Raw genomic sequence first — 26406 nt, 5'->3', positions numbered from 1 at the left:
CATGAGGTGGAAGATCTGCTGGATCGTAATGTGGTGTTTATTACTATTATTATTATGTGTTACAGAAGGTGCATAAAGGCCTCAGCCAAGATCAGGACTAAATGCTGCACAGACATGTAAAGAGAGACTGTTCCCAGCCTTGAGAGCTTACGGTCTAAGTGCACGTCTACACTAAGGATGCTACATCGGCAGAGCAGCTGCGCTGCTGCTCTGTCGCCGTAGTGTAGACTCGTGCTGCCTCAACAGAAGGAGTTTTTCTGTTGCGGTAGGTAATCCGCCTCCCCGAGCGATGGGGAATTCCTCCATCAACCCAGCCCCTTCTACTCCTGGGGGTAGGTCAGCTTAACTATGGTGCTCGGAGTGTGGATTTTTCACACCCCTAAGCAATGTAGGTGTGTCCACCTCATTTTCAGTGTAGATCAGGCTGGGATGTAGAAAATAGAATCAGGCCGTATGAACCAAGCCTGGTCTACCCCTAAAACTTAGGTTGACCTAACTGCATCGTTCAGGGCTGTGAAAAATTTTGCGCCTCATGTGACATAGTTAGGTTGACCTCACCCCAGGGGACGATGACGGAAGAATTCTTCCGGTGACCTAGCTACCATCGCTTCTCATTGAGGTGGATTAACGACATCGATGGACAAGCCCCGTCCGTCGATGCAGGAAGCATCCACGCTACAGCGACGCACAGCGCCAGAGCTGGGTCACTGTAGCGTAGGTACACCTCTTGATTCACAAAGGTATGTAGGTGCCTTGCTCCCATCGGATTCACATAGGGACTAAGGTTGCACAGCGGGTTTGTAACAGGGCCAGGAGCTGAACCCAGCTTCCCCATCCTATTTCTTACCCACCTGGCCATTCTTTCCATTTTTGTTGTGAATCCTGATCTGCACATTCCTTGTCTACGCTAGAAAGTTTTGTAAGTTTAACCATACTGGTGAAACTAAACCGATAAACCCCTTCTAGTGTGGACGCAGCTACATTGGTATAAAAGAGCTTATTCGGGTATAGCTTATGCTGGTTCAGGAACAGCTGAGTGTACAGGTATGAAGTCCAGTTAGACTGGTGTAATTGGATCCACATTAGGACTTATACTGGCTAAAGTTATATTGGTATAAAATCACCCACCTAACCAACCTAGCTATGTTGGTATAACTCTTCCAGTGTCGACCAGGCCTCAGTTCCAAAGTGGTGCTGTTTGGAGGACACGGGTTGTCGCCGGGTGTCCAGACATAGGCTTCAGTTGTAGGGCAGAAGGCCCCAGGACCGGTGGCTGATACGCTTTATATTTTGGATCAGACCAGGGCTTTGAGCAGTTGCTCTGAGGCTGCAGAATGGCTCACTCAGTGGGTTGATGCAGCAGGTTTGAGGTTGGAGGAAGACTTCTGAAAAGTGCTGCTTTGAAACTCATACCCTTCCGTTCCCCAAGCCAGCCTCGTGGGAGGAGTCGAGCGATTATATAAGCGCATTATTGACCCTGCCTCAGGAGTATGTGACCACCAATACCGGGGTGATTTAAAACCCCCATGGCCACGTCCTCGTGTCCTGGAACGCACGGCACTGCTGTCCGCGATCAATAGGCACTTTGGGTTTCTGTGTCCAATGCAATTTGAGGTACGCCAAGAAAACCTCTCCTGCATTTTGTACCCAACCACTTCTGGTGCAGAAAGGCTCTCCGGGACAGTGACCTTCCTTGAATTGATGCTTGCACCTCTCCCCGCCCGCAGCACCGTCCCATTGCAATCGTGCTTGGGAAATCACGTGCCTGGTTGTACCATGCAGTCCATCTGCAGGGCTTGTGCTTTTGGCCTGTGCCAGTCCGGGAACAAGGCTCACTAAATGAGCCTCCCTTTTACACTGGATGCCATCAGCCTGATTCTCAAAAGCGCTGAGTCAGTGGGAGCAGTGGTTGCTCACTACCCCTAAAAATCTGGCCTGATGAGGATATAGATTATGCTCAAACCGTATCCCACACCCTGCCCTTCCCAAACTCTGAGACAGTTAGGGTCCAGAGCTGGACTCCATCTCTAGTTTGAATGAATTCATGGTTTGGTTTAGCTTATGCAGTATCTGGATTGTTGTGTCCCAGGGTTGAAAAGGTGACCTTCAGTACATAGCACTGAAAATAAGGGCCTGATGTTTAAGGTTCTGTTCTCTAAGGAGCCCTGGATTCAATTCTCTGCTCTGCAGCAGACTCCCTGTGTGACCGTGGGCAGGTTATTTACCCGTTCTGTGCCTCAGTTTCCCATAAACTTTTTTGGAGCAGGGGCTGCCTCTTATATGTATGTCCAGCACCCAGCACAATGAGGAGCTGGTAGCCGATGGGACCACTAAATGCTACTGCAAAGCAAATAGTAATACGGCATTCTATTAAAAAAAAGAGATCAATCTTGGGTTCTTTCCATTGGCCATGCAGAAACTTTCCTTTCAATGAGAAATGGCTTTCTGTCAAAAATGGAAATTTTCATAGGAGAAAAATCTCAATTTTTAATTACATTTCCCCAGTCTTTCCAGGAAAAAAGCCTTAGTCCCCCCAAAGCCCCTGGTGAGGTGGGCAATGCTTTGCTCTTTGGTGAAGGGGCGGTGCTGTCCTCGCTGTTCGGAAAAATTCCTAACCAGTAAATCCTAATTTCATGGATGGGGAAACTGATTCACATTAGACAGGCAAAGTGAGTTGCCAGAGATTGCACAGCAAATCAGTGGTACGGTTAGGGGCAAAACCCAGAAATCTGGATTCTCCAGCTTTACCTGCTTCAACCAGTAGACCATACTGCTCTCCCAAAGCTGGGAATAGAACCCAGGAGTCCTGAAAACCAGGAGGCCATCACATCTTCCAGAAATCAGACTGAGAACCTAGGAATCCTGATGTCCAGCCCCTGTACTCTGACCCCTAGATTTCACTTCTGTCACTCATCTAAGTAGTTTTCAGAGTAACAGCTGTGTTAGTCTGTATTCGCAAAAAGAAAAGGAGTACTTGTGGCACCTTAGAGACTAACCAATTTATTTGAGCATGAGCTTTCGTGAGCTACAGCTCACTTCATCGGATGCATACTGTGGAAACGGCAGAAGACATTATATACACACAGAGACCGTGAAACAATACCTCCTCCCACCCCACTAGATAAGCTATTACCAGCAGGAGAGTGGGGTGGGAGGAGGTATTGTTTCATGGTCTCTGTGTGTATATAATGTCTTCTGCAGTTTCCACGGTATGCATCTGATGAAGTGAGCTGTAGCAAACCCACTCTACATCTAAGTAGTGTAAGGCAAGTTTTGTCCTTCCAATGCTTCCATTGCCATTTGGTATTTTGCAACTGACTGAGATCCATTTTCAAACCGCAGAAGGAAGCATCCTTTCCTAGGAAACGGCCTCTCATGCCGTCTTCATCAGAAACTCTTGTCTACATGTGTGTTCCTACTTTAACCATACGTGTATCCTATGGTGGATGCAATTATCTCAGTACAAAAGTGCATATATTGGTATAGCTATTCCTGTATAGGAAGGGGAATAAGCTATACTGGGATAAGGCACCTTTATATTGGTACAACTGTGTCCACGCTAGGGCATTGAATGACTTTAGCTACACTGGTGTAGTTAAAGCTGTACACTTTTATGTGTACACACACCCTCAGTGAGTCTCCCTGTGCTTGCGTATTTGTTTCAAACTAATTTGAAAAGTCTCAAGTGTGCAGGCATCCTCTGGCTCTGATCAAGCCCCATGTGTCTGGATCACTCACCACCATTTACCCCAGTAGCCTTTTCCAGGGCCCCGGGCCCTGGTGCAAATGTCCACCCGCCATGCAGCTCAGTGGAAGAATCCGGCCCTGGGTGTTTATTTACCAGTTCCCTTTCCATCATGAGATTGCAGGAGCGAGTGGGCCGATAGAGACAGGACGGATTACGGTGCATGGAAGTGCAGGGGGCGCGCATGGGTGGGTGTGGACATTGGAAGGATTTTCGATCCAGGTAATGCTAGACTGCCTTGCTGTCTGAACTGCTAGGCAGCCCCAACCACCCCCCCCCCCCCCCCCACACACACACACACTGTGGTCACTGCTCTTTTGGCTGCAAAGGAAGCGAACCAAGCCGCTGCTTTCAACAGCTGTTTCCAGGCAGGCTGCTTTGGCTTCTCCCATCCCCCCCCGCCCCCCCCCCCCGCGCTTTATCACCTCCCTCTAGTTTTACATCTGTCTCTGCCCTTTAGACAGGCCGAGTTCTTTCTGTCACTCTAGGACAGTGTTTGGGGAAAGGGAGGGGGGTTGGTTCATTCCCTCTATGGTGCTGTCAGTGACAGATTGGGGACAGTTGTTGAGGCGCTGGCGAGGGGGGGGCGGGAGGAACACGGGACACAAGACGGCTTTCCTGCAGGGCTGGGACTGGCTCCCTTGTCGTCAGAGATTCCTTGCAGACATCCAGGGCTGAGCATACGTGGAAAAGGACGCAGCCATCCTGTCTCCTGTAAGTACCTCTCACTCTTTCCACTGGGGAGTTTAAAATTAGCAACTTCTTTTTAAAAAAAACAACAACCAGGCTTTGCTTTAGCTTGACCAGCCGAACTGGGTTAGGGGTTGGGGTTGTTTTTTTTTTTTTGGTTTTGGTTTTAAGCTTGGATGATGCTCCAGTGGCCCATGGGGTTTAGGAGACAACTCAGCAGCTGACATCCGTGTGTCCTCCAACCCGCCTTCCCCCCCCTCCCCCCCGCTCCCCACCCGATCAGCTTTCAGAGAGACTGCCCTGTGCTGAGAAACCATGCTGTGTTCAGCCTTCTTATCTATTGTCACTCTCTGGTTTTGTTGCATTGTTTTTTTAGCTGGAGGTTTTGTTGTTGTTAGTAGTAGTACCCCTGAAATAGACCTTCGGTGTGTGTTTCTTCTTGAGTCACTTTCTGAGCAAAGTCAGGAGCTAGTTGTTATGTGTATTATGGTAGCACCCAGATGCCCCACCAGGGATTGGGGCCCTGTTGTGTAAGGTGTTGCACAGGCACATAGCAAGAGACTGTCCTTGAAGAGCTTGTGGTCTAAATAGACCAGTCAGACAAAAGGTGGGATGGGGAAACTGAGCCACCAAGCAGGGAAGGCTCTTGCCCAAGTGGGCCAGTGGTAGAGCCAGGAAAAGAACTCAGGTCTTGTGAGTCTTGGTCCAATGCACTAGCCACTTGGCCATGCTGCCTAAAAACAAACAAAAGCCCAGCCATGCAGATAAGAATGTCGAGAGCTTGGATTCAGAATTCACATCCGAATGTTGTCCCTACCCCTAACTAAAAACAGGCATCCTGACATCCACAGAAGTTTGCATTGTGGGAGTGGAGTGCGGGGGTGGGAACCCCTTTTCTCCCAGAAAGAGGAATGCTGCTGATTTAAGAAGTGAAAGGGCTCCCATCTTTCAGGGACAAGGGTGTTTAGAAAGACTGGATTCAGCGGACACCCTTGCAGCACCTTTGTGTTGGCTCTGCTAGGAGGCTGGCCTAAAGCCCTCCCCCTGGGGAATGGCTCCTGCCAAGCACAGAGCTAGATCCGACAGCCTCTGCAGGAGTCTGTTCTGGGGTAAGCAGGGAATTGGAGACATAGCTGGTGTGATTAGTAAATTGTAAGCTTTTGGGGGCAGAGACTGTCTTTTTGAAATCTGTCTGTACAGCGCCTAGCGCCGGGGTGGGGTCCTGATCCATGGCTCCTACATTCTATGGTAATACAACTGATTAATAATTATTATTAATAATAAATTCCTGGTTGCCACAAAACCTACAGAGTTATGGCAGTGCGGGAGGCAAGTTATACTGTAGGCTGTTTGGGGCAGGAACCGTCCTTTCTTTGTAGGCGCGTACAGCACCCAGCACCGTGGGGCCATGATCCTTGATGGGCAAAGGGGGGGGCCTTTAGGCGTTTCTGCAATACAGATAATAAATTAGGGCAGCACTGGGAATCAACTGGCTCAGGAAGCCCCAGAGTAGGGGAGATATAAGCTGCTTCCCGCACTCTCCATGTGACAGTGCAGGGATGAATATCTAACCTCAGCATGGCAGCTCTCAAACATAGTAAGATGGTCAATTTCAGGGCTGTGACGGCAGCCCGGAACATGCTGCAAAAGCAAACAGGAAGCAGGGCTGGGAGCAGCCCACTTTATTTACTAGGTTTTACCCAGGCTGTTTATAGTCTGAGGTCTTTTTTTCTTTTTCTTTTTCTTTTTCTAACCCCCTTCTGCAAAAGCAATTGCACAGGGTTGTTTTGTTTCCATCAGGTTTATTGTATTGCAGAGTGGAAATTTACTCCTTGGGTGGGACGGTGAATGTGTCCGGAGTTGGATTTTTTCCAAAATTGCCCAGGTTTCCTAGAACTCAGCACCAACCATTGGGGGTAAGGGTTTCCGAAGAGATCAGCACCCAGTTAGGCACCGAAGTAAGGTGGAGAGATTTCAGAAGTGCTCAGCAGCCAATGTGCGGATATGAAGCTATTTCTGTGGGTGATAAGATGGGAGCTGAGGTCTTCTGAAAAATATGGCCCTGGATTGTTGTTGTTAATGACACCTAGCTCTTTTTGTCAGTGGACCTCAACACGTTTTACAAAGGAGGTCGCCATCGTAATCACCCCTGTTTTGTAGATGGGGAAACAGAGGCCTAGAGAGGGGAAGTAACTGGCCCAAGGTCACCCACTGGGTCAGAACCAAGCATCAAACTCAGGTCTCCTGAATGAGTCCCAGTCAACCATTGTAGCCACTTGGCCAGCGATACTCAGACTGAGGTGCAGCAGCCGCGAGTGGCTCTTTAATGTGTCCCCTGCAGCTCTTTGCAGCACATGAGATTAAAACACGTGATTTAATTATTAAACAGTCTAAGTTATGAACCAATCAGGATGCTTTTACTATGTTATTAACCAATTGTAACTGATAAAATAATAAGAATACTTGGTCAGTCATTTTGCTGTGAGAATTTATATATATATATAGAGAGAGAGAGAGAGAGAGAGAGTAAATGAAACAATGAATTCACACCATTGTAAAAAGAAAAGGAGGACTTGTGGCACCTTAGAGACTAACAAATTTATTTGAGCATAAGCTTTCGTGAGCTACAGCTCACTTCATCGGAAATTTGTTAGTCTCTAAGGTGCCACAAGTCCTCCTTTTCTTTTTGCGAATACAGACTAACACGGCTGCTACTCTGAAATCTGTCACACTATTGTGGCTCTTTTGGGTAATATTGATTGCTAATTTGGCTCCTGAACCACTTGGAGAACAATGGTGCACCATTGTGCGAGGCGCTGTACAAACACAGAATGGTAGACAGTCCCTGTCTCGCAGAGCTGACAATCAAATAGAGGCCGCAAACACGGGATGGGGGGAAGGGGTGGAACGTACATACTTTGCGTGATGAAGTGTGCTGAGTTTTTTTTTAAAACTTCTGGCCTAATCGTACTGGATCAGATAGGGCTGTTGGCTACCTGAGGGACTCCCAGCAGGCTGTTTTGAAAATCCCGGCTGAAAGCTGAAGGCTGATGGTCTCTGCTGCCTAGACCTATTCACGAAGCAGTTGCATAACATGTAGCAGAAGAAAAAATCATCCGGCAACGACCCAGAATCAGGATGAAAATCTTCTAATGATGGGCCTGTTTTTCTAGTACCTTGTGCCGTCGTTTTGCATCTGTGCAAAGTTGGGGAGATTTCCCCAAATTTGTTGTTTTAAAGAAGAGCAGGGGTCCTCTCCTATTCTGTTTTTTTCACTTCCCCCATTACCATGGTATCTGAGCACTATCAAGCGATAGGACTGGCATTGTTCATGTGAGTCTCTTTCCTTCTTTTTTTTTTTTTTTTTTTCTTTTCCTCACTCTAGGGGGAAAACTGTGTGTGGATTTTTTGGGGGTGTTTTTTGTGGAGGAGGGTTAGATTTTTGTGGGGGAGGGTGGGGAATTCAAAATTTCAAAACTCAAAAAAATAATTGGATAGGTTGAAAAATTGGAGAGATTCCAACCAGCTCTCTGGTTCACTCACCGTTTTTGTATCCCTTTCACTGTATCTGCTTAGAAGCCAGTGTAGATAAAGGGTTACAAACATGCCTAGTGTGGATGCAGTTATGCTGGTATAAAAAAGTACAGCTTATTCCCATAAACAGTGTGTTGGCTGGCTCCTGTGCATGATGTGCTGTATGCTTGTATCCGTGAAGTCAAGGTCAGTGCGCCTTGTGTGTGAACAGAACGTGGTAAATCCTGGTGCTCTCTTGTCTTGTCTAAGTGTTACTCTCAGTGACCTCTCTGTGAAGCCTCACGCTCTATGGGAAGCAGTATGGCCCAGTGGGTGGGGCACTGGGCTGGCAGTTGGGAGCCCAGGGTGCTGGTCCTGCTCTGTTTGCTCTGTGATCTTGTGCATGTCACTTCTTCTCTCTGAATCTCACTAAGTGGGTAATTGATGCTTGCTTCCCTTTCTAAAGCACTTGAGGGTTAGGGTTGATTAGACCTAAGTTTTGTTATGTCTTAATAATCTCACTGTTACTACTACTGTGAAGACTATGGTGGAAAGGCAACGTAAAGAAAACCAATGAGTATTCCACAGAACTTCAAACGTTTCTGCCTCCAATGGACAGGGCACTGCACTGGGAATCAGGACTCCTGGGTTCTATACTGGCTCTGCGAGTGACCTTGGGGAAAATCCTTCACCTGTCTTGTCTTTTTAGACCGTTAGCTCTTTGGGGTAGAGGCTGTGCAACATGGTGATCTTGGCTGGAGCCTCCAGTCACTGCTGAAATATAAATAATAATAATGTAGATGTAAAAACCTCCATGAAAAACTAAAGGGCAAAAGTGCCTAAGAAGGAAAACAAGGTCTTGTTCAAATACTTTTCCCACCGCCCCCACTGCTCTCTGCCCCCCAAAATAACAATTAGACTCTGGAACTCATTGCCATAAGAAGTAAGTGAGGCAAGAAATGTAACAAGATTCAAACAGGGACTAGACATTGATATGGATATCAAGAATATCCAGAGTTGTCATAATTCATGATAAACATTCCGGAGGAGATACTAAACTTCAATATTCAGGCTTAAACCAGAAGGAGACCAGGAGAAGACGTGATGTGGGGGGGCAGGTTACCCTAGAGCTACTGCTGCTGGGGTCTTATACATTCCTCTGCAGCACCCATAGCACCCAGGATACTGGGCAAGATGGACCTCAGGCCGGATCCAGCCTAGGGATCTATCTGTTTTTATCTTTAAAGTGACTGTATCCATCCAAACGAGCTACTACATTTTTACTTAGAGTGACAGGAAGGGTTCTGTTCCTTGCTCTGCCATTGATCTTGGATACATGAATCTCTATTTTGTGCCTCAGTTTACTCAGTTTTGAGACACTTACAATGACCTTTCAAGTCCCTGTTTGCTCTCTTTCATGCAAACAAATAGAGCTGGGCACATTTTTGTCTGGAAGTTTTTTTTTCAACAAAAAATGTTTTGTCCCCCCTTCCCCCCACACACTAAATGAATATGTTCAGAGCAAGTTTTCATTTCCATCCAAATATGTCTGGGGTTTTGAAAACTGTACATTTTTTAAATGAGCCTTCCTCCCCCAATAAAATTCTATGAAAAATATTTTTAAATGAAAATTGTGTTTCTTTAAAAGAATTTTTTTTGCCGTACATATGTTTTCTGAGCAGCTCCAGTGATCAAGCACATCAGCCATAGATTTGCTCCTTTATCTGTCACCCTTAAATGACCACAACTACTTCTGAGCACCTTACAGTCTTTAAGATATTTATCCTCATAACATCTCCCTGAGGTAGGGCCATAATATTATCTCTGTTCAACAGAGACACAGAAAATTTCCCAAGATCACGCAAGAAGCCCATAACAGAGTAGAGAGCTGACGGCAGGTTTTCTGAGCCGTAGGCTAACACCTTAAGCACTACTAGGCCATTCTTGCTTCCCTCCGTCCCGGCTCGAAAGGCTTTGCTATCCACATACCTGAGGCAGCTTTGAAAAGCTCAGCCCTTGATTTTCTCTTTCAGGCCAGTTTGTAAGCATATACAGCCGTAATCCACGGCCATCCCATATGGCTGGCAGGTGATGCTTCCATATGGAGCCGCTCTCAGAATTTTCTCAGTTCATCAGCCCAAGCGCAACTCGCGTGAACTCCGCCATCCTACAGTGCGGGGGTCTTCACCCCATGGATGTGAAGCCATGTCTTTTGGTTTGGAAGCTGTGTAAGGGTTTATTGGGGCCTGTTGTGGGAGTCTCATGGATTTACGATACATAAAGCAATGTTGTTTCAAGTAAAGCCATTTAGTCTTGTGGAACTATATTTATTGGGGAGATGTCTGAAGGCCAAATTTCCTAGCTGAGTCAGTCCTGGGTTCCATTCCCAGCTCTGGAAGATAATAGGGTCTGGTGGTTAGAGTAGGGGACTGGGAGTCAGGACTCCTAGGGGGCCAGCTCTGGGAATGAATGTAGCCTGCCATGAGTCTATTTCTGGCTTTGATAGGAAGTGTGTCTATGCAGGGGTTCTGTTACCAACTCTCTACATGACTTTGGCCAAGACTCATCTGCCTCAGTTTCCCCATCTGTGCAATGGGTATATTTACCCTCCAAGGTACATTGACTGTGTCTGGTCAGAATCACGGCCACTCCAGCAAGATGTCCTTTGGCATTGGTTCAGCAGTGACTCAGAAGGATTAGCGCCACTTAATGAATCACTGTTTCCTCTATTTGCAGAGGCCTCCCTGCTGAATGCTCTCCTGGTGGCCCTGGTTTGCTGGTGGGAGCTGGCAGGATGACTGCCTGACTTCAGGCCATCAGAATAGTTCCATCCATCCATGGCTCCCCTTAAATGCTGTGTTAGGGGATGTTAATATTCATAACATGGCTATTGCCTTTGCTGGCTTTTGGGATTTGAAGGATACCGTTTCCACTGGGGTGGGTGAAGAACTTGGATTTTTGCAAGAAGTGTCATGAACTGGCTTGTGTATGAGAGAGAGCACAAGCGCGTGGGAGAGCTGCCCTCTACTGGATGGAATCAGAACAGCCCAGCTATGTATCATAACCCTATACTGCTAAGCATTAGGGGTGATTCTCCTTTTGCTTAGGTGGCAGAGACCTGCTTTTTTTGAGCAGTAAGATTAAGGGTCTAGCCGCCCCGTCACCATCAAGAACACACTACATGTTCATGTGGTGCAGCCCAGAGGTACCTAGCGGGCCACTGATTTACATCAATAGTTTGCCAGGCTGCTTCTGCGGGGAAAAATTCCTTGCTTCTAAGAGGACTGGACAGGAATGGGATTAAAACACTTCCTTATAAAAGCAGATCTGGTCTGGGGTAGCCTTCTTTGCGAACAGGAAACATTATGCAGTGAGTCCGGATGAAATTTTCTTCGGTGTTGTGAGACGGGGCAAGCTTATTTATTTTAATTTTCACTTCCAATTTGTCCCAGCTCAACCCATGTAATTTACAAGCAACAGGGCCAGTTATGCAGAGCAGGGGGGACAGGTTTTGTGTGTGTCTGTAGAATATGTTTCCTATGAGTGAGTGGCAACAGCTGATAACCAGCTGTCTCTTTGCATTTCAGTTCCTTAAAGAGCCAGGGCCTGATTCTCTTTTGCACCAAGCCTCCTTTGTATCAATCTGGCTTTAATGTAGGTATCAGTTGGCCCCTTTACATTGCCTGACTGGGTGTAAAGAGACCTTAGAGATGAGGATCAGTCCCCAGGTTCCCCTGTTAGCCTTTTGCTTGTAGACATATGTGCGTGGGGGCTGTTAACAGGGGATGGAGCTGTATTTCTTACTGGCAGGTGGGAAGGGCCTTTGTCCAGGCTGGCCCAGGGATGTGCCTGTGAATCGGTCGCGTTCCTCTGAATGCGGTAATAGGCATGACCGAATGTACCTTGTCTTGCAGTCACATGCCCTGGCGGAGCCATGAGTCATGCAGCTGAAGGCAAAAGGGACCCATCCCCTGGGCTCAGTTTTCCCTGCCCCTTGTGTGGTCAAAAACACCGGTGGAGAGGGCGTGCCAAATGCTCCTTGATTTGGATTTGGTTCTATTCACCCCGCTTTGCCCTGGCTGCACAAGGTGCTGGGCAATGGAAAATCAGGCCTAGTATTGCTATTATCAGAGAGCAGCGTGGCAGGAATCCCGATATCCACGCACCCCCAAAAGGGAAAGTTCAGAATCTAGGTACAAATTTTATGGCTGAACCAATAAATAAATAAAAAAATCTGGATCCCTTGAAAATAGAGAGGTACAAAGCCAGGCTCTGAACTATGTGACTCCCACCCTAACTTGTCACTATGTTAACAGCAGTTGGTATTAGAATGCTAGTCCTGAGAGGTAGTGTGGTCTAGTGGCTGGGAGACTGGCTTGTGTGTCAGGAAAGCTAGGGTCTATTCTCATTGCTGCTTCTGGGTGAGGGTAGGTGGTTAATTGCGCCTCCGGTGCATTGTCTGCTTAGACTGTAAGAAGCTTGTCTGGGCAAGGGCTGTGTCTCTGCAGCGCCTAGCACATTGAGAACCACTACTATTTATTACTCAAATTATTAGTAGCATGTATGAGCCCCCGTCACAGACCAGGACCCAGTTGTCCTCGGGGCTGTACAAAGATAGTCGTTTCCCCATGATCTTGGTTGATCATCCTCGGTTCCACTGCAGTACAAAAAATAATGAATAAATCAATCAGAAACCGGATCCCCTTTATTTACAACAGTTCTGCCTGCTGGAAATCTTCACTTTCGTGCCTAAAGGAACTCTGTGTTTTAATGTCCAGCAGCGCTGGTTCTACAAAATCTCTCAGTACATAAAGTGAGGCTTTGAACTGGCAGTGTGTGTGTGTAGGGGTCTGAGTTGATTAGAGGATCAGTGCATCATGATGGGGGAATGGAGGGAACTATGTACACTTCTGTATTTCATTTGTGTGTATGATCTGGATTGATTGATCAGTGCTTCACACACGAGTGCAATTAACATTTGGGTAATGCAAATAAAAACCCACAGCCCCATGATGTTTATTATTGTTATATTATTGGCCAAGATTTTCAAAAGTAACTAAGGATTTTGGATGCCCATCTTGAAACATATTAAAAATGCCTGATTTTCAGAGGAAATCCAGAATGACATGGTACCTCTAAACTCCTACCAAGCTCCTCCTCTCCAAAAATCAAAGCAGAACTTTGAGCCTGAAAATGGAGACGTGCCAGAGAGGCTTTGCTATTTCTGTTAGTTCTACATGGTCAGATACGGAGGTGATGGATCGCAGCATAGAACACAACGATTGCTATTATTTGTATGTCGGTAGCGCCTCGGTCAGGGGAAAAAATACCCAAAGTGGTAAACAAAAGTGGATCATTGGAAAATGAAAATAATAACTGGAAAATTGTAACAGGAAATTGAAAATAACTGAAAAAACCCCAGCGATTAGAAAATGAGAAAAAAATGAATAATTGAGAAAATAAAAACGAAAACAGTTTAAAACACCCTCCCTCCCCCTGTTTTTGAGAAGAAACGTTTGAAAAATGGAAAACAATGAGAAAATCAAAATGTTTTTGTAAAATTGTTGTATTTGAAAAAATGGCCACTTTTAACTGAAAAGTTTTTTTTGTTTTTTCCAAACCAAAAATTTCAGCCAGCTCCAGTTACTGCGAATATGCCATGGCTTGAGCCGTATTCATTAATTGTTGCCTTGCTACCTATATTATTATAAATATTATTCATTATTGTGGTAGCACCATTCATGGACCAGGACTCCATTGTGCTAGGCCCTGTACAAACATAGAACCACTATTCTATTCTATTCTATTCTATTCTATTCTATATAGATTCTTCTACTGCCTTCATCACTGTAACAGCTGAGTGCCTGTCAGTAAAGCAGGAAGCAATATAGCTAACATCTGGTGGACTTGAGTGCTGTCCATCCAGAGATCTCTCTGAGAAGGAAGAGTTGGGGGGTAATGGGCCTGATTCTCCTCTCATTTATGGCGGTGTAAATCAGGAGTGTTTCCGTTGAATGGGGCCTGGTTCTTGTTGCTCTGCAGCCTGTGAGGTCAATTACACCCATGCAATGTGGGATGTAAAACGGTACCAAATCAGAATGGTAGCATTTCCCACCCGCTTTGCACTGGTCTGAATGACTGAACAAGATGTCAGGCAACAGAGAATCAGGTCCAGTGGAGTTTCCCTTGGGTAAAACCCATGTATCGGAGAGGACGACTAGCTGCTATGATTATTGGGGGAAAACCCGACTCCCATTATGGATAGCCCCTAACTTTCTTTCAGAACATATCCTCCTCTCTGCACCCTGTAATGCTTCTTAACTTGGTGTTTTGCCTTGGTTCCAGTCTCCGGTGCACAGGATTTGACTTGGGGGGCGCAAATCTCATTCTTAGGCTCTTCCATACCGTCCTAGGGGTCGTCTTGGCATTTCCTTCTTCCCCTTTCTAAACTGCTATCCCACTCGCTGCCCTTCTGATGCAGTTGGTTCACTGCAGTCCTTCCATTGATTCCCATGGCCCAGGGGTTAGGATTTGAGAGACCTAAATTCAAATCCCTGCTCTACCCCAGACTTCTTGTGTGATCTTGGGTAAGTCACTAAGTCTCTCTTCACCTTCTATTCTATAGAGGTTCTTATGGCTTAGTTCCCTCCCCTACTGCACAGAGGGTTGTGAAGAATAAACATATTAAAGATTGTGAGGTTCTCAGATACTGTGATGATGAAGGACGGAGAAGTAGCTTAGGTAGGTAGATAGGCTCATGAAGTGCGTGTTGTACTCAAGTTCTGTCACCTGGATCTGAGCCATGGACGTACCTGCCTATTGTCTTTAGGCTTCCATGGCTTTTCGACTGTTTCTCTGTCACGTGCCGTTTCCAGCTGGGGCGGGGATGGGGGACGGGACACAGACGAACGTCGATCTGTGCGGCCCAGCGCCAGTGATGTTCTCAGGATCAGCAGCGCAGCTGGAGCAAATTTTCCTCGCCCAGACGTGAAGGCAAACTGCACTTCATCCATCTGCCCAGTCTGCTGGCTGCTGGGGTCTCTGAGCTTTGGTCACGTCCCCGGATGGAGTGCTGTAGGCTTACTGCACAGCTCGAGCTGCCTTGTTTTGCCTTGCTGTCTCTTCCTGAAGATCCAGGCCAAGGGAAGCCAATGATGCTTGCTGGTTCCCCAACCCCAGTGTGAAATATTCGGGCTTATGATGCACCTTCTTTGCCACGCAAGAGGGAGAATGGGCTGTATCTCTGTAAGGCACCTTGGTCCTGAACTGCGTCCGTAGAACTGCACCCAGGGGTTGTGAAACCTTGACTGTATTGGCACAGATAAAGTGGCACCACTTTTGTGTGTAGACGAAGCTTTAGTCTGTAGACAGCTAGCTAGGTGATGAGGGTGATCACGGTGGTTTAGTCAGCTTAGCTCTTTGGTCAGGGCAGGTGTGCAGGGCTACATCTGAGATCGCTATCAAGGTCCTTCCGTGGTACGGGAGCTGAACAAATTTCAGCTTTGATGAGGTCTCAGTTTCAGATGCCACAGATGCGAAATGGTCAGTGACAGCCAAACTGACTTAAAAGGTGTTAGGGAATGGAGAGGTGTCACCTAGTGGTTAAAGCTGGGGGGAGGGGGAGGAGGACGTGGCTGGGACTGGACTACTGTTGATGTCTGCACAGCCGCATCCCTGCAAGACCATAGGCAGCTCGCTCTCTGTGCAAACCATTTCCCCACTTAAACTGCTGTTTGACTGCAGCTTATCCTCCCGATCCATCGGTAGCCGCTTACGCGTTGGTATACTATTATTAATTATTGTTATTATTATTATGTATTTTCCAGTCGTGGCTGGAGGCCCCAATGGAGATCAGGGTCCTGCTGTGTTATGTGCTGTACAAACACAAAGTAAACAAACACAAACACCTGTCCCTAAGAAGGTATCGTCTAATTAGACAGGCCAGATCGAGGCTGGGAGAGGAAAGAGAAGCACAGAGTGGAAATGATTAACCCAAGGCCCCATGGCAGATCAGTGTAACTGCGTCTACACCAGGGCTTTTGCCAGGATAGAAATGTGGCCCAAAAAAAAATCACCCCCCTACCTAGAGCTGTGCGAATAAGGGACTTTTGGATTCACTTGCAATTGGGAGGGAGGGGGGCCAGGGGAAGAATTGTGTCAATTCAAACTTCAGATGAATTTTTTCAAACTTTTCGGTGAACAGACAAGCTGAAAAATGTTTGGTCTTGAACAAAGCCTTTCATTCAGATGAAACCAACATGCCTGGCTTTGATTTTGACTCTATTAAAGCATTTGTAATTTTGTAAAGGAAAATTAAAGGAACCATAGAAACAAAAAGTCACTTCAGGCTGAAAAATCAAAACATTTAGATTTTTTCTGGGTTTTTTTTTTTTTTTGGACTGAAACAATTTAGCCAAATTGACACAAACTCACAGAACATTCAGGCATCACCAAATCTGCATTTTTTACCTCCCCTCCTCTCCTCCTTTCCCCCCATCCCCCCCAAAAAGTTGTGTGTGAAAAATTTCATCTGGCTTTACCTGTAACTGACAATGCTACAACCATGAAAGTTTCTAGTGGAGATCTGGCCTGCGAGGAAGTCCTGCTTTTGCTCTTGAGATCACTGGGGAAACTCTACTGACAGTCTCCTGCTTTACCCCAGTGTGGATGAGAACAGAATCCAGCCTATAATCATCTCTCTCTCTCTCTCTCTGTGTGTGTGTATTAATGAGCCAACCTCTCATCTGTCACATTAAACCTCCTCATTACCAGGTATCTAAATTTTGCTCTGACAATAGTGACAGGGGAAGCGGCAGCGATCCTGCCATGGCATGCAGCTCTGGGGACTTGGCAGGTGGTTATTTCATGCCCTGCAGGGAGCCGAGAGGGGTGGGCGAGGGAGCAATTTTAATGGGCTCTTACTTCCCTTCATTTAGAAATCTGTAGTTAGTGCAGAGGAAAATTACTTGAGTCCCCAGCTTGGGAGTCGTCGATTGATAAAGAACGGTAGGGAAACAGCAACTCCGAATGAGACTTCTACTCCCCCCTTCCCCTCCCCCTGCTGGCGAAGAAACTGCAATTCAGGCTGCAAATAACTCAAATAACTTAGTTCAACTTGCTCTTGGCTTGTCTGCCTGCTGGTGATTGAAGTACGGTGCTTGGAGTCAGGACTCCTGGGTTCTCTTCTGCCCCTGGGAGGGAGTGTGATTAGAGTAGGGTGCTTGGAGACAGGACTCTAGGGTTCTATTCCTGTGCTCCGTTCTGGATGCTGTGAGACCTTGGGCAAGCTGCTGGCCTCAGTTTACCCCCCTGTGTGATGGGAACGATAATTACTACACACGAGGCACAAAGTACTTTGTAACATGCCATGTGCTGTTCACATCGAAATATGTTTCCAGTGAGCAGCCATCAGCAGCCACTGAATGTTGGAGAGTTGGGATCCAGGCTTGGAAGCTTGTCCTAGTCCCGTAACGGGCGGAACCAGGACTCCAGAGCCGAATGTGGGGCTTAGGCTCCAAACTCTGGGCCTGGAGTCCATTTCAAGGTGCTTCAAATCTTGCCACGTTTCACAGCGTTGGCTTGGCTCAGTCACGGGGTGGGAGACCTTTGGGGAAAACCAGCAGGATGTGGTGCTGGCAGGGCTTTTCTCTCAAGGGCAATGTGTCCAGCTGGAGGGATCACGTAGGGTGCCAGGGAGTCGTGGCCACTCTGTCGGGCCGCTGGTCTGAAGAGGTTGAGGGTCGCTGTGCTGCTTTAGAGACTAAGCCAGAATTTCGCTTACCCAGCCTTGGCAGTCCTTGGGGTGCCAGGTAGGCCACGTAACCAAAGGACTATAAACCCCGTATGCTGTCCCTACTGGTTTCTGGGCCTGATCCAAAGCCAACGGGAGTCTTTCCACTGTCTTCAACGGGCTTTGGAGCTGGCTGCAGACAGGACTCCGGAGGAGTGCTGGAAAGACGGTGTCTCATCCCCATGCTGCTTCCCCCTCCCCCCTCCCACTCCCCTGGGATCTTCAACTGGTGTAAATGGGCCAACGTCCCACTGAAGCTGGGAAAATGCTGTGGCCAGCCGACAAGCCCAATTGTTTCCTTGTGTTTCTCTGTGAGCAGGAGAGGATCGGCTGGCTTTCCTTGGGCAACCACTCAGGCTAATGAGTTGCAGATCCTCGCTTGCCCTGAGTTTCTAAACTCTCTCTCGAAGTCTTCTCTCGGCCTGTGCTCAGGGTAGGTAAACTCAAAAGCCGACTGGCTCTCAGTGGGCTCTGAACAGGAGTTGCGGACATGCCTGCAATATCGCTGTCAGAGATCACCGGTTAGAATTGCTGACTGCCAGCTGTCCTTTCCAAAAAGCAGCTGCAGCACGTACAATCCCGAGCCCGATTCTCAGTTACACTAAAGCCCCTTTAGGCCATGCTGGCAGCGCTGAGGGTGGGTGCAGATGGCCCCCACTGAGTCCCCCCTCCCTCCCTCGAGGCAAAGGATCTCCCTGGTTGGTGTGGTGATGGCATATGGGCCTGCTCCCAGCCTTTGGTGCATGGGTGTGGCTGGTGTGACCATGCTGTGGTTATTTTAAGGCCTGGTCTATGCTTAAAAATTTGATCAACCCTGCCACGTCTTTCAGAGCTGGGGAAAATCTCACACTGCAGTTAGGTCAACCTGACCCCGGTGTAGGTGTGGCTAGGTCAAGAGAAGGATTCTTCTGTTTACCTAGCTACCGCCTCTCAGAGAATTGGATTGGCTTTGCCAGCCGAAAACCCGCTTCTGTTGATGGAGGAAGCGTCTGCATTATGGCGCGCTAGTGACCTGGCTGCAGCTCCATAGCTGTGCAGCTGGAGTGTATGTTGTAGCCACCCTGAGTTAGTACCGAAGCAGGTTAAAGCAGAGGAGGGGGAATCAGAGAACCTGGATTCTGTCCCCAGTTCTGGGGCTGTGTGGGATTTAGGCGGCTAAAGTAGGGGATTGGGAGTCAGGACTCCTGTGTTCTGTTACCACCTCTGACCAAGTCACATGTAATCTCTGTGCCTCAGTTTCCCCAATTGTACAATGGGATTATGTTTCCTTACTTCCGGGGATGTTGTGTTACATTAATAATAATCCTTCGCTCTTATCTAGTGCTTTTCATCCATAGATTTTAAAGTGCTTTACAAAAGAGGTCAGTGTCACTGCTGTCATTTTACAAATGGGGAAACTGAGGCACGGAGAGGGGAAGTGATTTGGCCAAGGTCATCCAGCAGGTTAGTGGCTGAGCTGGGAATAGAACTCGGGTCTCCGGAGTTCTAGACCAGTGCGCTATCCACTAGGTCGCACTACCATTAATGTTTATGAGCTGCTCACTTCCTGTAGCAATGAACACTCTGGAAATGCTGTGGTAAAAGGCAGTCAGCGTGATTCCCTAGTGCTCTACAACTCCTGCAGTCATTTGCGCCAGTGAAAAGTGTGTGTGCATTTCACACACTCTTTACACGGGTGCAAATGACTGCATAACGTGTAGGGCGGCAGAGACGCGGGCCCGGTATATTTGCTATTCCTTACCCTTCCCTTCAGCACCCCTCCGGCAACACACACACACCCTGGTTTTCAAGTGTTGTAGAAGGGTTGTGCTTTTCTCCACAGAGCCTGTAGATCTTGGCATGGACTATGGTTTTGTTATAGCTCAGCAGAGCTGACTGTGCAGCTGGCATCTGCTGTTCTCCAGAGAATGCCTGAATCTGGGTCAGGAATATATGTATCTTTTAAAATTCCTCAGGGGCCTTATTGAATCCAACCTCAATTTTTATCCTCGGAGCCTCTCGAGGATTGTACCTGATGCCTAGGGGATGGATTCTGTTACACAGGTGTAAGAGCCTGATCCAATCAATCCACTGCACTCCGCTTTGGAACGGGCCAGGAACCCCTTGGGCCTGATTCTAATCTGATACATCTGTGCAAAGCAGGAGTCATTTCCCCTGAAATCCTTGGAACGACACTGCTGAGAGATCCCTGGAAGGGAGAGTGGAATCAGGCCCATTGACTCCTGTCCAGTTTACTCTGGATTTACATCCGTAGGCGGGAGGAATTTGGCTCCGTGAGGCTGAGCCGAGAGGAGCAGGACTCTGATGCTTGGTCCCTGCAGCTGCATTTCCGAGGGCGAAGTTTGTTTCAAGGCTGCACTTTTGTTCACTCTCCTTCCCCTCCCCGTGTCTGTAGGCTCGACACCGGAACCTAGATAGCATCATCCTGAAACCAGAATAGAAGCTTTGGAAGAGACTTGAACATGTTTGTGCGGTTTTGATCTTGGTTTTCAGATAAAGAGGTGCTAAACAATTCTGCGTTTGGTGACTTGTTACACTCCATGTCTCCGCAGGGCTGATGGGGAAAACACGCGCACACACACATGACATCACACATGATGTCATGTCTCTGGCTTCTGCAGTAGGGGCTTTAGTGCAGGTCTGTGCAGCTCTTGCAACGAGCTGTTTGCTGGGTTTGCACCAAATGAGTGCTGGGTTTAATTTTCAGAGGGCGAGTGCTCAGAACTGCAGAGGGAGTCCATGAGAGTGGCAGGTGCTCATCACCTTTAAAAACCAGGCCCTTACTGTGCAGCGTTCAGTCCCATTTCTTATAGACCAGGGTTCCCCCTTCCCCAGCCTCTTTGCTCTAACCAACTTTGCCCGGGCCGTTGGTGGGATTCGAACCTACGGCCTTTGACGCTATGAGCGTTTGTCGCCAGAACCGAGGTGCAGTTCCAGACCAGTAAGGGGGTATGTCATCCTTTTCCCCTAAACCAATCCAGGACTGTGTTTGACCTGAACTGTTTGGTGACTCCAGTTAAAGGAACAAATGGCTAGACACTGACCCTTTAAAGGAGCAACGAAGGTTCACGTTCCTTTGATTGTTCCAGGACACCGGACGTTTCAGAACACACGTTTTTGAGGAAGTTTGGGACTGGGGGAGAATGTGGAGTCCCCTGACGCATTGTTAACCAAGCCTGGTGGAAGAACTGGGGTATTGCAGGCAGGCGCCTCCATCCGAAGTGTTGGACCAGGGCTGCCCAATAAATGGACAGAAAGCGCGTGCTTCTGGCTGATTGTGGGCCCCCCAGGCAGAGAACTACAGTCGCAAAGCCTTAAGGCACTTACCCGTTATAGGGTAAGAAGTGACACAACTCTTCGCCGGTCGGGATTGCGCCCGAGACTGTAACAGCATCAACCTCAACTGCTTGTGCTAAAGGATTAATGCCTCCAAACTGCAACCTGTAGCACAGTCAGGGACCAGCCGCTAGAGGGGGACAAACACCCACCCCTTTTTTGCATAGGTTGTACGGGCATTCTGCCCTCCTCGTGCTTGGGAAAATCTCCCTGTAAAGATCCACACAGCTACTCAGTGGTCTCCTTTAAATCTCTCCTTCAGCTCTCCTGTATTGTGATGCCTATGTGCCGAGAACACAGCTTATCCTGCTGGCCAGGGTTGTCGTCTTGTTTCCTTGTGCTTCCCTGTCAGTCTGTATCACCCTTCTCTCTTTTTTCAACCAAAATGACTTTTTTCAAAGAATATTTCCATTTTGGAAAACATTTTCTGTTCTTCCCCCCCACACAAACAGACAGAAACCGGAAGAAAAAAATTTAAAACAAATATTTAGCAAAAAAACCCAAATACTTGTATTTTTAAAAAAAGTTTTCAGATTTTCATTAATAAAGTGAAAAATCTTCATAGGAAATTTTTGGGGGGAGGGAATGATTCCCCTCCCCTAAATTTTGCATGAAAAATAATTGCCATATTTATGACCCGCTTTTCTTTTGAGATATTTAGACCAGTAATGTCCAGCCTGTGAGATCATTAAATGATGGCTTCTTAGAACAGCTAAAGCTAGAATATGTGAAGAAGAAAAAAAAAGCTACAAGAATCGCCCAGGATTTGGTTCAATAAGTTAACTGTCGTTGAGTTACCACAATGTGATTCAGTTCAATATCCTTTGGAGGGGGAAGAAAGGTACCAAAAATTGACACTCTGACACTAAATTTTAGAAAGGAGGATTATTCATTTTTTTTTTTTAAAGGAAGCTAATCAACAAGAATCTTAAGCCAGTGAGGAAAGTACAATCCTTAGACTCAGTGTGGCGGATAAGTAAGAAACAATAACTGAGTCACAGAAGGCATGCATAGCCCTCTATGAAAAGGAAACAGGAAGGCAAGAACTGTGGTTAAATAGCCAAGTTCAAGAGGTTATTATAGCTAAATATGTATTTTGTAGAAAATGGAAATCTAACCTATATCTGGAGTAGTGATGGCCAGTCTTTTGGTTCAACATTGCCATGGGACCCAAGAGATCTGGGTTTGATCTTGGTTCTACCACAGATTTCCTTGGGCAAGTCACTTAGGTCTTTTGACAGTGCATTTTGGCCCATTTTAAGGCCCTTTACGCTGGCTGAGCAGTCTGGTCTACTCCCAAAAGTTGGACCCTTTGAATTATACCGGGAGAATTAAAGTGGTATAACCCTCCTTATTGCGGATGCAATGATAGTGGTATAAAACTGTTTATCCTGGGGTAGTTCATTCTCAGATGGGAAAGGGACTAAGTTATGTTAGGATAAAGCATTGTGTCCACACTGTACTGGTATAATGGTATCAGTAAAAAACCACACCCCTAACCAGCAGTTATACCGGTAAAAAATCAGTGTGTAGACCAGGCCTTAGCGTAACTGAGTCAGTGGATTTACTCTAGTTCTACGCTAGCACACATGAGATCAGAAGCTTGTCCTCTTAAGTTCATGAGAAGCAGGAAGCTTTCATGATAATTGCGGGGGGGGGGGCAGCTGGGAGTAAAATGAGACGATAAGGAGGATAAAGGTAGTGCAATGAAACGACGTGATTTCATGCTGTCAGTGTTCACCACAGAGAATGTTGGGGAGATCCCTTGCCTAGATCGATTCCTTCCAGGTGCTTGTTGTACAGTGAGATGCTACATAAAAACTGTATGAACCAGTAGGGTGACCAGATAGCAAGTGTAAAAAATCGGGACGGGGGTTGGGGGTAATAGGTGCCTATACAAGAAAAAAAGCCCCCAAAATCAGGACTGTCCCTATAAAATCAGGGCATCTGTGAACTCTAGGGCTTTCTAATTTGATGTGTCCTCAGTGGACACAAGTCATTCAGGAGATGAGGAGGTAAATATCTTACAGATTCTGCGCTCTAAGGGCAACCGTCCAAAATCCGCTGAATTCCATGGGAAAGATTCCTGCGTTGACTTAAATGGGGTTTAGATCAGACCCCAAATCCGCAGCAGGATACAAGTACGTCTCGTTGATTTCAATGGGAACTTAGCCAGATGTATAAATATAATGAAAATCTACTTGTAAGGATTTTTTTCTTGGCATGGTTTTAGAGCTACGGCTGCCAGTTCTAAGCCCACTTTATTTCTGTGCAAGAAAGAACTGAGCAACTCAAATCTAGGAACAGAAGAATACAGGAATTGTTAGCCTGGATTTGGGCTCCAGGTATCTCAGTATCCTCTCTCTGACAATGGCCAGCACCAGCTGCTTCAGAGGCTGGGGCAAGACACCCTTTAGTGAAGGGATCACCTGCTGTAACAGGGGTATGCCTCCACTGCCATTAAAAACCCGCAGCTGGCTTGGAACAGTCCAAGCCCTGGGATTTTGAGCCAGCTGCGGGTGTCTAATTGCAGTGCGGACGTATCTAGGGTGGCCTGCCCCTTAAAGACCAGGAGGCCTGGGGCTAGCCAGCCTTGGTCAATCAGCTGCCTCCAGCCTAAGGGGTGGAACTAATTGGTGACAGGTGGCAGCCTGTTAAGCGCCCGGGGCCTCATAGAAGGGGCAGAGAAGGCAGTTTGGGGAGGAATGGCAGGAAATCAAGGCCATCCACAGAAGCCCCATTTAAGTCGGGTCCGGCAGGACTCCAGGGAAATAGTCTGTAGGTCAATGATCTATCCCAGAGCTGGGAAGACTGAAACGTACCTTAGGGGACCTGAGAATGTGCAAAGGGAATATGGAGAAGAAGCCTGGGAGTCCAGGCTCTATTCCAGAGAGACTGAAAGATAACCCTAAAGGGACTGGAACCTGAGCCCAGAGGGATGAGTGCAGAGGAGCTCAAAGGGGGACAGAAGAACCTTTTGTTTGACCTCCCTCTGGAAAGGGATCCAACTCTGAGCGACCCGGCTGGATGCCTGAGCAGTGTGAATCCCTGGGTGAGGGGAAATTGCTGCAGGGAGCACCTGCAGAGCCATGCTCAGCCAGCAGGGGGCACTCTAGGGCAGCCACGCCCTATGACACCTGCCCCAAGGAAAGCGTTTTCCAAATCCTAATGAGAGGTTGGCTTTTGTCTGGAAGCAGGAGCATTTTTCTCTTGCAAAAGTCTTGTTTACTTTTTAAATACTGACTATTGTACCTCTGGCTCTTCATGTTGCTGTCCAAACCAAAATGTTTCCCTTTATCAGCTTTAAACATCCTGCTTTCGTTGACCATCCCTTGCCCCTGACATTATAGGGCATGGCCCCCAATCTGCCTTCATTCAGTATCTCATCAACTTGATCAGGTTCCCACTCATTTATCTCCTCTATGAGCAGTGCCAATTCTTTTAGTCTCTTTTCGTAGGAGAGATTTTTCCAGGCCTCTAATCATTCTTGTCTCTCATCTATGAGCCCCTCTTAACCTCTCACTCTGCCCTGCTCCCCATACCCCTGATGCCTAGGCATGGTACGAACGACAAAAGAAGGGCTCTGGGCAGGTTACAACTTTGCGCAGCTCCGTTGCGTGGGTTGCAGTTGGGACAGCAGGTTTGAGGGTCGGAGGTCGGGAGACTCTCAGTGGCACAATACACTGGCAAGACCAAATCTCTGTTTTGAATACTTTGCACGCCTGGAGCTGCCTTCCATCGACCGGTCTCAGTGTGCTTTGCAAACATTCCCTTTTTAAGACTCTCCATGCCCTTGTGGATAAATGTTCTGCAGATGAGAGATGTAGTGGCAAAACTAAGCGTTCTGATTCCCACTCCCCTCGCTCTTAACTACTAGACCATATTCCTTCACAGACCTAGGACTAGAACCCCTGTGTGTGCACCATTCTCAGATCTAACCACTAGACCCCATTGCTACATTGAAGCAGAGGCTGCTGAATATGTTCCAGAAAAAGTGAAGAAGGCTGAAAAGAAATTAGAAGAGAATCCATATGATTTTAAAACCAGTTACTTATCTTCCATTTTCTAAGTTCAGGAGTCTATGCTTCTGCTATATCAGGTCAGGAGGACCTCACCCTCTGCAACTGGTGCAAAGAGGGCAGATTTAACCACTGATACTTGTTGTGACAGGGGAACACAGGATCTGAAACTTAAGGCTTTCTAAACACACTGAGGCTAAGATTTTCAAGGGAGCCGACTCATTTTGACTGCTTCAGTTTCCAGGAGCTCAGCTTGAGAGACCTGAAAGGGCCATGACTTTCAGAAAGGGCTGAGAATCCACTTCCTGAAAATCAAGCCCCTTAAAGCATCTTCAGTTGGGCACTTGGAAATAACAAGTTACTCTGAGAATCAGGACTAGGTTTTCCAGGAACCCTTTTAAAAATGCAGTTGTCTGCACAAATTCTTTCACTGATTTGAGATATTAGTTTTCTTTTTGGGAAAAAAAAAAAGATTACAGGTCAGTTCTATTAAAATACTATTTAAAACAAGAAATGTCACGGTATTACTAATAATATTGAGATGATTAAAACGGAAAGGGGTTTTAAAACCCAAAGTGACATTTCACTCTCTATGGATTGTTCGCTTTGTTACATTTGAGTGACCTTGAACAATGAAATAAGGCTGGGCAGTTTCTAGTCAATTTCACGTTGAGCCTTTGAGCTCACTGTCCTCCTGCGGGGTTCTGAGCATCCCCTCTGGAGAGGGTATTTTTGCATTAGAGGAGGTTCAGGGACAGCCTGGAGACCAGAGTGATTAGGAGCATGGAAAAGGTCCCATGAAGAGAGACTGCAAAGATAGGGATTGTTCCAGTGTTGTCAGCCCTAAACTTTCAAAAAAATCAAGTCACTCCCCTCCCCCCATCAAATCATGAGTTTGCCTTAAAAATAATGAGCTTTTAAAAGATAAATAAAACTTAGTTTTTTATTTGCCTTCTAGTTTGGAAAGCGATGAGATGTACAGAATAATAAATGGTCCAGAGAAAGTGGATGTGAAATTTCTATTCACCGCGTCTTGTATCATAAGAGCAAGGGGACTTTCAATGAAATTGAAAGGTGGCAGATTCAAAAATGATGAAAGGAAATACTTTTCCCCATAGAATCCATTGTCCAGTAGTAAGAGACTTGGATGAGATACAAACCCACTCACTGAATTGCCCGCTCCCTAAATCTGGGGGAATTGGATCAAGTGGACCCAGATTCCTAAGCACCCCTGCTTTTGCAAAAATATTTCCCAGCAGAGATGATTCCCCTTCCTCCCCACCGCGCTTTGCCAATTGCAAACTCTGCTCCTT

The 26406-nt window shown here is 47.0% G+C and overlaps 1 protein-coding gene across 7 annotated transcripts in view; it reads left to right on the top strand.

Moving 5' to 3' along the window:
- The window catches only part of MEF2D (myocyte enhancer factor 2D), a 176618-nt gene that overhangs the window by 58814 nt on the left and 91398 nt on the right, over positions 1 to 26406 (top strand). Inside the window, exon 1 of one of the 7 annotated variants that reach the window (XM_073323279.1) lies at positions 4036 to 4459. The exons of the other annotated variants lie outside the window; for them this stretch is intronic. The gene's annotated coding sequence lies outside the window, so the exon portion shown is untranslated. Of the gene's footprint in view, positions 1 to 4035; positions 4460 to 26406 lie in introns of those variants that run through there. 7 annotated transcript variants of the gene reach the window in all.

This window comes from Lepidochelys kempii, chromosome 24 (assembly GCF_965140265.1).
Source record: "Lepidochelys kempii isolate rLepKem1 chromosome 24, rLepKem1.hap2, whole genome shotgun sequence".
NCBI lineage: Eukaryota > Metazoa > Chordata > Testudines > Cheloniidae > Lepidochelys > Lepidochelys kempii.
The sequence above is the reverse complement of the archived record's forward strand: the minus strand, read 5'-3'. Positions and strand labels throughout refer to the sequence as shown.